The sequence below is a fragment of the Helianthus annuus genome, chromosome 9 (assembly GCF_002127325.2).
Source record: "Helianthus annuus cultivar XRQ/B chromosome 9, HanXRQr2.0-SUNRISE, whole genome shotgun sequence".
NCBI classification, from domain to species: domain Eukaryota; kingdom Viridiplantae; phylum Streptophyta; class Magnoliopsida; order Asterales; family Asteraceae; genus Helianthus; species Helianthus annuus.
The window spans coordinates 144,445,804-144,458,128 of record NC_035441.2 but is presented as its reverse complement, the minus strand read 5'-3'; positions in this window follow the sequence as shown (position 1 = coordinate 144,458,128).

Genomic DNA, 12,325 nt, shown 5'->3' with positions numbered 1-12,325 from the left:
CTTTTAACTCTTCTGTCGAAATGTAATTTTTTTAATTACATTTTCTATTACATTAGTCCTGAAATTAAATTATTTTACTTCTTAAAATTTAAAAAGTCTAACACCTTGATCATTTTAAAGGTTTATTAAAAGCCTACTATTTAATTTATAAGTTAAAAGCCCAATTAAAATAATTGATTAAAGCCCAAATACCAATTAGAATCGATTTTTTGAAGGGAAAAAAATTGAGCAAGGGGTGCAAACGAGCCGAGCTGAGCCGAGCCCAAACTTGATCAGGCTAGAGCTCAATTAACTTATGAGAGTTCGAGCTCGAGCTCGCCCTTTATTTAGGCTTACGGGCTCGATAATTGAAGCTCTGGCTCATTTACTAAACAAGCTTAGTTTTAGGTTCAAGTTCGACTCGTAAACAACTTTAAATAAGCTCGGCTCGCCTCGTTTACTAGACAACTTTAATAAAAGGTAAATGTTACTAAATGTTAATAAAAATTAATATTACACTAGGGACGCCCCACTTGTGGTGTGCACATATAATGTATATATGTGCGGGCCCTCGGGGGGGGGGGGGGGGGGGGGGGCAAAAGTGAAATTGCGTCAACTTTAACGTTATTTTACTAATTTCATGAAAATAACGATAAAAGCGGCCGACAGTTAATCTGTCACACCCCAACCGATGGCGGAAACATCGGGATGAGACGAACAAATTGCTCAAAACAACATAACACTAAATGTGACAATATAAATTAAATCATTTTATTAAAACTAAAGAATAATACACTATTTCAAATAGTAAACATAGATTCAAACATTGTTTAATTGCTAAAATGGGTATCTAAAGCCATCCTAGCTTGTTTCTTGAGTCTTGTACTAATCAACCTGCAACATGTATTAAAATAACATCAACAAAAAGTTGGCGAGTATACAGGTTTGATACATAGCATAAAGTAGAATAAAAAGTTTAAATACTCATATCCAACATGAACAACATAATACAAGTTACTAATATGCTGAAACAGTGTTACTATATGTCAAACCCAAGTTTCCAACGCACACGCCCCAAGACTCACTCAAGGGCGGCGCATACTCCTATACAATAGGAGATTTAATAAGTCTCAGAAGTTTAATAAGTCTCAGTAGTCTCAGAAGTTTAATAAGTCTCAGTAGTCTCAGAAGTTTAATAAGTTTCACAAGGTTAATGAGCATATAGACACGAAAAGTTTACATGGCATACGAGATTAACAAGCATCAAAATTGTTTCATGTTTAAAAATGGATAGAGTGTGCATATAACAAGTTTCAAGCGTTGCGTGTTTTTGTATAGAATACATGTTGCACCCAAAAGTGATAAAATAAAAATGGGATCAAGTATACTCACATTGATTGCGTTGCGATTTCTTGTAAAAGCGCACGAGTAAAGATTGGAGAATAATCCAAGAGATCAAACAAGAGCGATTATCCTAGTTATTTAAAATAACACATAATGAACTCGTTAAATAATATTCCTAGCAAAGGTTATAAAAGAATTATCACAATTATTAGGATTAATGTGATTATTAGTTTTTATTTAAAAAGGAAAATTAAATTTTAGAAACATTTAGAAGCTGTTAAAAGGAAAAGAAATTTAATTTTTTTTATAAAGAATTGTTTTAGTAAATAAAAGAAAAAGTTAAATAACTAAATATAATAAAAGTGTTTTATGGGTTTTTAACAAAGGGAAAAGGAATCGTCGTCCTCTTCATGATATACAAGAGTAAAACCATAATGTTACTTCTTTTATTTTCTTTATATAAGGAATGTGACCATTCGAACCAAACATAATTGAAAGGATTTTGGATTCTTGTTTAAACATTTTGACATCATTTTCTTCACTTGCAACAACATACTGATTATAGTTTTATTTTTATCATCCAACATATTTAACCATATTTAACCATGTTTACCATCAGTTGGGAGCATTTTTTTCATTATAAAACCCAACGAACCTGACTGTTATATATATTTTTCATAGTTTCAGTTGACTTGATTAATTATTAACGTCAAAACATAATCCCTCACAGAGATTTAAATGAGTGAACAAAAGGAATGTGAAGATATACCGAACGAATGAACGTGAGCTTGTTTAAGCTCTTCGGCGACGTCTCGCGACTCCGGCGGCAATCGGAGAAGACACGAGTTCCGGTAACTGCGGCGAATGCGTAGACTATGCTCTTCGTGTTCCGGCAAGATTTCGATGACGTCCTCGTATCTCCGGTGTATGTGCAACGTCTGTTGCAGGCGTGTCCTTCTTCGAATGGGAGGACGTAAGGATTTGATTGAGTGTGTGTGAGGTTCTAGGTTGGTTCGGTATTTATAAGGTTCGCTTGTCTCGTAAATTATAGAAAGGATTTATGATTGATCGTAAAAATGGAAACGCGGGTATCATTGTTAATCACCGAACAATCAGCGAGAAGGAAGAAAAGGAAATATGGCTGTCTTCGGTCAACTGTTTCTTGGGCGGCAACTGAGGTTCAAAAGGAAAGTCCCGCATTCTGCGCGTGTATATGAATCAATAAGCTGGGATTATTCACAGCGATGATGGTAGCCCGTCCGATTAAAGCGCGTGTGTTTGGTTTGAAGGGCGGCGGTTCGATCCCAGGCGTATTCCCTTTTTGATGTTTTGTTTCCTTTTTAAGTTTCAATATTTTCAGTTTGGCCCCTGATGTTTCGTTATGTGCTAACTGAGTTAACTGACTTTATTAACTTTATTCATTAATTTAACAAACTAGGTTACTTTCATAACCTAAATTCTAATTTGAAATCTAACAAGACTAACTGAACTTTTATAAAAGAATAATATTAACTAATTTAATTTAAATAAATTTTTGTTGAGATTTTAATTAAATTAGTTATTTATTTAACAAGTGGATAAATAAATGGATTAAACTAGAGAGTGAAACCTTTGACAATTATTTATTTCGCGAAAAATTCCGAGGTTTTCAAAGTTTATAATTCAGATTTTAAAACGGGTCGCATTTTGGGAATCCAATTTGACGGATGTTACAGTCTCCCCTACTTTAGGAGTTTTCGTCCTCGAAATCTAAGAGAAAGACTTTCGAAAAAAATGGCATTTTTTTGCTGAATTGTTTGGCTAAAATGGAAATTTTGAAATGTGAAGTATGTTGAAAAGGCATAAATAAAGGTTGTTGACGAGATGACGACATCTAGGGATTCAAAACCAAGAATAGACGAGACTTGATCATAATGTTTTATTTAAAGAAATTGTTTTCATGAATGCATCACATAGAATAAAGTTTCACAAAAGGTTCAATTAGTTTCACATAGTATAAAAAGGATTCAATTAGTTTCACATAGCATACATAAGGTTCAACTAGTTTCACATAGGATAACATGAATAAAGTGACATGAATTTTCACATAGAGTAACATGTATGATGAAAGCATAATAAATTTAATTTGTTCACGATAAAGTAATATTAACTGTTTTAGGTTGCGACAATAGTGCGAAATGTGTCTCCTAGCTAGAAATGAATGAAACGCTCAAACGTAAAACACATAATAATTGAGATAACATAAAAGAGATTTAACGTAAAATATGGATTGTCACGGAACGTAATATACGACAATTCCAAAGTGAATCAAAGTCCTTTTCGAATTAAGGAAACGTGCTTTGGCCTAATAGACAAATACTCTCATCGAGGAGCGATTAACGATATTTGTCCTTCCAGTTACTACACGTCCTTAATCGATTGGGAAATCGAAACTTTGGCGAGAGCGAAAATCAAGGAGTGGGACTAGTTAACAAGATGCGAGTATCACCTCTAACTTGATAACATCGTACCCTAATGTGGTTGGTACTTATCCTAAGATAAGGGTCCACTAGAATATGAAATGGAAAACTCCCATCAAGGTTTGGATATCACTCCTAACTTGAGGGTAGATTTCGTGCAAAAATCAAAGTATAGCTGAGAGAAAATCATCACCAAGTGTGGGAATCACCCCTATCTTGATGAGTCTTTTCGATTGTGTTGTAAGAGTGTCTTCAAAGCCTCCAAGTGTGTATTGTGTTAGCCTTAGGAAAGGCATGTATATTATGAGTCCAAAAGAAAGTAGAGGGAAGCAAAGAAGATAGAAAGGAAGTTGTTTTAAGCAACACGTAGTGAATAAGCTCCTAAACTATAGACTAGGCAAGGCATTCCTAATTCCCTATAGTTATGGCTCTGATACCAATCTGGTATCAGAGTACTCCAACTATAGGCTAGGCAAAAGTAAGGCAGTCCTACCTAATTCCCTATAGTTATGGCTCTGATACCAATCTGTCACACCCCAACCGATGGCGGAAACATCGGGATGAGACGAACAAATTGCTCAAAACAACATAACACTAAATGTGACAATATGAATTAAATCATTTTATTAAAACTAAAGAATAATACACTATTTCAAATAGTAAACATAGATTCAAACATTGTTTAATTGCTAAAATGGGTATCTAAAGCCATCCTAGCTTGTTTCTTGAGTCTTGTACTAATCAACCTGCAACATGTATTAAAATAACATCAACAAAAAGTTGGCGAGTATACAAGTTTGATACATAGCATAAAGTAGAATAAAAAGTTTAAATACTCATATCCAACATGAACAACATAATACAAGTTACTAATATGCTGAAACAGTATCACTATATGTCAAACCCAAGTTTCCAACGCACACGCCCCAAGACTCACTCAAGGGCGGCGCATACTCCTATACAATAGGAGATTTAATAAGTCTCAGAAGTTTAATAAGTCTCAGTAGTCTCAGAAGTTTAATAAGTCTCAATAGTCTCAGAAGTTTAATAAGTTTCACAAGGTTAATGAGCATATAGACACGAAAAGTTTACATGGCATACGAGATTAACAAGCATCAAAATTGTTTCATGTTTAAAAATGGATAGAGTGTGCATATAACAAGTTTCAAGCGTTGCGTGTTTTTGTATGGAATACATGTTGCACCCAAAAGTGATAAAATAAAAATGGGATCAAGTATACTCACATTGATTGCGTTGCGATTTCTTGTAAAAGCGCACGAGTAAAGATTGGAGAATAATCCAAGAGATCAAACAAGAGCGATTATCCTAGTTATTTAAAATAACACATAATGAACTCGTTAAATAATATTCCTAGCAAAGGTTATAAAAGAATTATCACAATTATTAGGATTAATGTGATTATTAGTTTTTATTTAAAAAGGAAAATTAAATTTTAGAAACATTTAGAAGCTGTTAAAAGGAAAAGAAATTTATTTTTTTTATAAAGAATTGTTTTAGTAAATAAAAGAAAAAGTTAAATAACTAAATATAATAAAAGTGTTTTATGGGTTTTTAACAAAGGGAAAAGGAATCGTCGTCCTCTTCATGATATACAAGAGTAAAACCATAATGTTTCTTCTTTTATTTTCTTTATATAAGGAATGTGACCATTCGAACCAAACATAATTGAAAGGATTTTGGATTCTTGTTTAAACATTTTGACATCATTTTCTTCACTTGCAACAACATACTGATTATAGTTTTATTTTTATCATCCAACATATTTAACCATATTTAACCATGTTTACCATCAGTTGGGAGCATTTTTTTCATTATAAAACCCAACGAACCTGACTGTTATATATATTTTTCATAGTTTCAGTTGACTTGATTAATTATTAACGTCAAAACATAATCCCTCACAGAGATTTAAATGAGTGAACAAAAGGAATGTGAAGATATACCGAACGAATGAACGTGAGCTTGTTTAAGCTCTTCGGCGACGTCTCGCGACTCCGGCGGCAATCGGAGAAGACACGAGTTCCGGTAACTGCGGCGAATGCGTAGACTATGCTCTTCGTGTTCCGGCAAGATTTCGATGACGTCCTTGTATCTCCGGTGTATGTGCAACGTCTGTTGCAGGCGTGTCCTTCTTCGAATGGGAGGACGTAAGGATTTGATTGAGTGTGTGTGAGGTTCTAGGTTGGTTCGGTATTTATAAGGTTCGCTTGTCTCGTAAATTATAGAAAGGATTTATGATTGATCGTAAAAATGGAAACGCGGGTATCATTGTTAATCACCGAACAATCAGCGAGAAGGAAGAAAAGGAAACATGGCTGTCTTCGGTCAACTGTTTCTTGGGCGGCAACTGAGGTTCAAAAGGAAAGTCCCGCATTCTGCGCGTGTATATGAATCAATAAGCTGGGATTATTCACAGCGATGATGGTAGCCCGTCCGATTAAAGCGCGTGTGTTTGGTTTGAAGGGCGGCGGTTCGATCCCAGGCGTATTCCCTTTTTGATGTTTTGTTTCCTTTTTAAGTTTCAATATTTTCAGTTTGGCCCCTGATGTTTCGTTATGTGCTAACTGAGTTAACTGACTTTATTAACTTTATTCATTAATTTAACAAACTAGGTTACTTTCATAACCTAAATTCTAATTTGAAATCTAACAAGACTAACTGAACTTTTATAAAAGAATAATATTAACTAATTTAATTTAAATAAATTTTTGTTGAGATTTTAATTAAATTAGTTATTTATTTAACAAGTGGATAAATAAATGGATTAAACTAGAGAGTAAAACCTTTGACAATTATTTATTTCACGAAAAATTCCGAGGTTTTCAAAGTTTATAATTCAGATTTTAAAACGGGTCGGATTTTGGGAATCTAATTTGACGGATGTTACAAGTTAATCATGCATCATGTGGTGACATTGATAGCTGAAAGACAAAAGGGTTCATGCACTAATCGGCCTTTGTCTCAATTGTTAAGTGTTATATGTCTTATGTCTAAGGTTTGATGCAAAACTACTATCAAGCGGGGGGGGGGGGGAGGTCTCACTGAAAGCAGCCTCTCTATTCCTATGAGGTAGAGGTAAGACTGTCTACACCATACCCTCCTCATACCCTACCTTAGCTTTGTTATTGGTGGGATTTACTGAGTACGATGATGTATAATATTACACTAGGGCTCGATAAGGCTCAACAAGCCTGGTGAGCTTCACATGTCAGGCTAGAGCTCGGGCTTGATAAATAAACGGGCTTTATTTAACTCTTAAACTCGGCTCGGGCTCGATAAGGCTCGGCTCTTTTTAAGTAGATCTCGAGTAGCTTGCGAGCCGTTTTTTAGTTTAGATCCGCCACTAGGTCTCAAGCTCGGTTTGGGCTCAAGTTCTGCTCGGGCTCAAGCTCGTTTGCACCCATTTTGGAGCCTTTTATTATTGTGTTTTTATTTTTTGATTATTTACATTGTTTGAAGTACGGTAAAAAAAATTCAACGCTACCACTCAAATTTTGGTCGAGATCTGCCACTTAGAGGAGTAATAAAGGAGGTGTCACTATAGATCAAGCTAGAGGTTTTAATGGTCCGTGTTTGATGGTTTTTAGTTCAAACCTTAAGTCAAACCGTTGGTAACGGTTTTTGTTATAAAAACGGAAACCGAACCGTTAAATAAAAAGCGAACCAAAACGAATCGTTACTAACGATTTGATTTTAGTTTGGTTTCACAGTTTAGGCTCATTGGATTTTAATTTCTGTAGATTGGGAACTTAATCGTGGCAACTTAACCTTAAAAATAACCCTATAATATAAACCATTAAATACATATAATATGAAATGTTTTTAAAAAATATATATTTTCAAATCTTACAATATACAAGCGGTTTTCTATGAAAACCGCAAAACAAACAGTTCGTTACGTTTTAAAAATTTTGAGACTCACCAACCAAGGGTTAAAGAAAAAATCGACCATGAAACCAAATAAATTGTTAGTTTAGACGGTTTCACTGTTTTGAACTGAACTATGAGCATCCTAGATCAAATCATATCAAACAAAGTTTTTTTTTCGTATATACATTTTCGATAATACCGTATAAACACAATTTATTAGAAAAAAATCAAACTAGATAAAAATTAAATGGGTCAAAAGCGTATATAGCAAATGTCGTTAGCAGTTTCGATAATATCGATACCGAAGTTGTTCAATTAAAATTGTTTTGACTCTTTAGTGTAGCATACCGAATACCGACACTCATATAATTTAAAATACCAATGAAATAATCTATGTTAAATATCTCCATTTTCAAGAAAAATTATATCATATGATCAAGAAAAAAAATATAACTCTGTATTCAATTAAAAAAATAAGGAATGCAAATTATCATAGATAAACCAACTTAATAAAAAGTTAAATGATTAAAAGCATGCATTGTAGATAGTATAGAGGTGAAAAGGAAATAAAAATTAATAAGTTTTTCTTACAAGTTAAAAAAAATAACAACTAAAAGTCAAAGACCATAAAAATAGAAAAAGAAAAAATAAACTATTCACTATCTATAAGATCTTTCAACATTTGATATATATAGTTATCAAATTAAAAATGGATCTTTCAACATTCCAATTAAAAATGGTTATTGTCTATGCTACTATACAAAAGATTTGAGGGGGTAACATTGTAATTTACCTTAAATTTTAATACGCTTAAGACAAATTTTGATGTGTAAGGTACAATTTTCTCATGCATAAAATGTGTATCATTCTGATGAAACAGTGGTTAACCAAGGGAGGTTAATTCACTGGTCTTGTCAAGTAGGATTAATCCCTTCTTTCCGAGGATCGGTGGCTAGATCGTCCGTTGATATGTCTCCTGCACAAGGAAAACACACCGTGACTCGTAACAAGGAGGATGGGGTGGGTGGTGCTCCTTGTTACCACTCTTCGGCGTGTGAATCAGTAATTTGCTTGAGAGCAAAGTGTGTGATAGTAGTAAGAGTTAGAGAGTTTGATAAGCAATACCTCAAACCTGGTCCGGGATGGGTATTTATAGCCGAGGAGTGAAGGAGAGTAATTGAGTGGCTAGACTGACAACGCGTAGCCCCTTGCAAGTGTGTCAGGCTTGTCGGTCACGGAGGTGACGCCACGTCCCACTGCGGCTGTCAGTATGTGTGCGAGCGTTGCTTACGTGTGGGCTGACAAATGACTGTCATTGGTGCCACTTGCTGTTTTGGCCACCTGAGTCAAGGTGTCAGTCCCACTTGCGTCGTCAATAGGATGCGGTGCTTGGCCGCATCACTATCTGCGGTAACCGCGGTTGTTTCCGCGTCCCTTGGTTTGACGAAGATGTGCACAGGATGCGGTGCCAAGCTGCATCGCTATGTGCGGTAACTGTCATTGTCACCTTATCCCTTGTCGTGACGAAAATGTTTATAGGATGCGGTGTTAAGCCGCATCGCCATGTGCAACATCCGTTTTCATACACAAGGTAAGTCTTCTCATCACTTGACCGATTGGATTCGGTAGCTGCGTTCGCGCGTGCCCGCACGGACGCAGATAAATTCTTGCTGGTGAGATGTCACACCCCGATTTCCACGTGTCTCACCGGTGGGCCCGGTGGGGGATTACCGTGACGATGTTGGCAACAATATAGTCAAACCACACAATTATATAATGCACAGCGGAAGCTTAAGATAAATATATAAACTTCAACCTCTGGTTGTAATATCAAATGTATTACAGAAGTTGAATATATCCACAGCGGATCAAAAAGTAATAAATATTGCTCATAAAGCTTAAAATACTTTATTTATTATTTGGAACCAGTAGCAACTAGAATCGGGTCAAAAGACCTTGTAGAACTCATGTTTTGGCCAAAAAGGGCATATTCGGTATTTACCGAACCGTGGCCATAACCGCAGGTTATGAGCGAGGTAAAAATTATTAAAAATCTTTAAAATTCCCAAAATATTATTCTAATACAGTGGGTAAAAGTTTTGGTGTCGAAGTCTTGGTTTAGATAGGCGTTATGCTAATTGCGCCGTTTATTACAAAAGTTTACTTTAATTGCGCTATTTAGCATAACTCTCATTCTAGACCTTGGGTTGACGTGAAACTTTAAGGACATGCTTATATTTTAATAAGCAAGGTTCTGGTCCGTTCATGTGTCCGAAATACTCGTTTTATTTTCAAAATGGCGTTACGGTCAACTTTTAGGCGATTAACGGAAATGCGCAAAAGACTCGGATAACTCATGAACCGATTACAGAGGTTTATACCATCTTGTAACCTGGTCCTAAGAGAGTCCTAAGGTATATCTATACCTCACTAAAACGGGTCAGAACTGAAGTCAATGCAAAAGTCAAACTTTTGCGACATTCGGCTCCGAACCGGGTCAATATAGCAAATGGTCGATTCAAACGAGCGCAAACAAGTTTATATACTTAATATCATATTTTATGAGTGTCAAAACAGGTTTCTTAGTATGTACATTACAGATTATGCATAAATCGCTAAAATAGCTTTCTGTTGACTTTTTAAGTGCGCGTTTGACTCGATATTTGACATAGTTAGAGTGGTGATCAGGGGGAACCCTTTTAGAGGTTTATTACCCACATAAATACCAACTCAAAACCACTTTTGATTCGTCATAAGACTGAACCATTTGCAAGTTATTGTAATGACAACCGTTAGTTACGACGGTTGTGTTTATAAGCTATAACTATGGAAATGTAAGACCAAAATGGTTATGAACGACTTACAGAAGTGGTATCTTGCTTAGAGAGTAGAAGAGAATGCTAGAGAGCTCTTGGAATGATCAGATGAATGTGTTTTGTGTTGTGTGAATGTTATGCACATAATGTGGCTATTTATAGTGAAACTTGGGCTCTAGGATCATTACAACACATGCTACACTGAGTATGGATGATGGGCAGGTGCCCCTAAGTGATATGGGTCGAGTAGGGGGCGCCCATGCCTCATTGATTAAGGTTTTGATCATTCACAAGCTCAAAAGGCAAGTAGTTACTAACTTTCTGCATCTGGGCGTTTTACGCGGCCCGCATGGGAGTCCCATGTATGTTTAATGCGGGTCGCCTGGAATTCAAATAACAGGCGCGTAAAACAGGAGGCTCGCGGCCCGCCTACACTTAGGCTATTACTTAACGCGGGTCGCGAGAGGCTTGGTTTCCAGAAATTTTAAATCTTTTGAAATGATTATCAGAATCTGGTAATTAATAACGAAATCTTTCGTAATGATTTACCTGACCTTTCGGGTTTGAAGGGGTAACTTTGCGGTTTGGCCCTCGGTTAATTACAACTAAGGACCTCGTGTTATTTACCCGCGTTGTTAAGTCCCCGATTAGTTTATTAATTATTCAGAAAGCCTTAACTTTCATTATTGACGCTTTTAACCCTTCTCCTACGAATTCGATCGTAACTTTCTCGTTTCATAACGAAACTTTGCGAAATTTATATATTATATTTTGGTGAGTGCATAATACCGTTACAAAGCCTTGGGAACGTTAAAGGGTCACTCAGAGGTATAATTAAACATGTTGACACAGTTAACCCCTGTAGCTTGTAATCTCTCACTTTCTTTCGTGTTTCGCTTTCGTACGATCTATGATACATTCGTTTGAAGGTTCAAGCATTTATTTAGGGTTACTATTCAGTATATTTACCCTTGTTGACATTTATAACCCTCGAAATTATATACTTTCAAGGTTTGTCAAAATTAATCCTTTATTCAGTATTAATGCCACGTATAAACAAATGACACGTGTTAACACATTATTGGACGCAAAAATTCGAGGTGTTACATCCTCACCCCCTTAAAATAAATCTCGACCCGAGATTTACTCAAATAAATAGGGGTACTTTTCTTTCATTATGTCTTCGACTTCCCACGTATATTCGGGACCTCTACGAGCATCCCATTTGACCTTTACAATCGGTACGTGCTTTCTTCGAAGTTTCTTCACCTGTCGATCTTCAATCGACAAAGGTTTTCTATGAACTTCAAGCTCTCATCTATATGCACATCTGTGTGTGGAATCACCAATGATTCATCGGCGAAGCACTTTTTGAGGTTGCAGATGTGGAACACATTGTGAATTCCATTGAGCTCTTCAGGCAAGTTCAACTTATAGGCGACTGACCCGACCCGTTCAATGACCTCAAAAGGTCCTATGTATCTCGGACTCAGTTTGCCTTTCTTGCCGAAACGCATCACCCCCTTCCAGGGTGATACCTTAAGCAACACTTTTTCACCTACTTCGAAGTGAAGATCCTTTCGTTTTGGATCAGCGTAGCTTTTCTGCCTATCGCGGGCAGCCTTGAGACGTTCCCGGATCTGGACAATCTTGTCCGTTGTCTGGAAAACAATCTCTGGTCCTGATAATTGGACCTCTTCTACTTCCGCCCAACAAACAGGCGATCTACATTTCCTACCGTATAATGCCTCGAAAGGCGCAGCCTTTATGCTGGTGTGGTAGCTATTATTGTAAGAGAATTCGATCAGGGGTAGATTCTTATCCCAGTTACCGCCT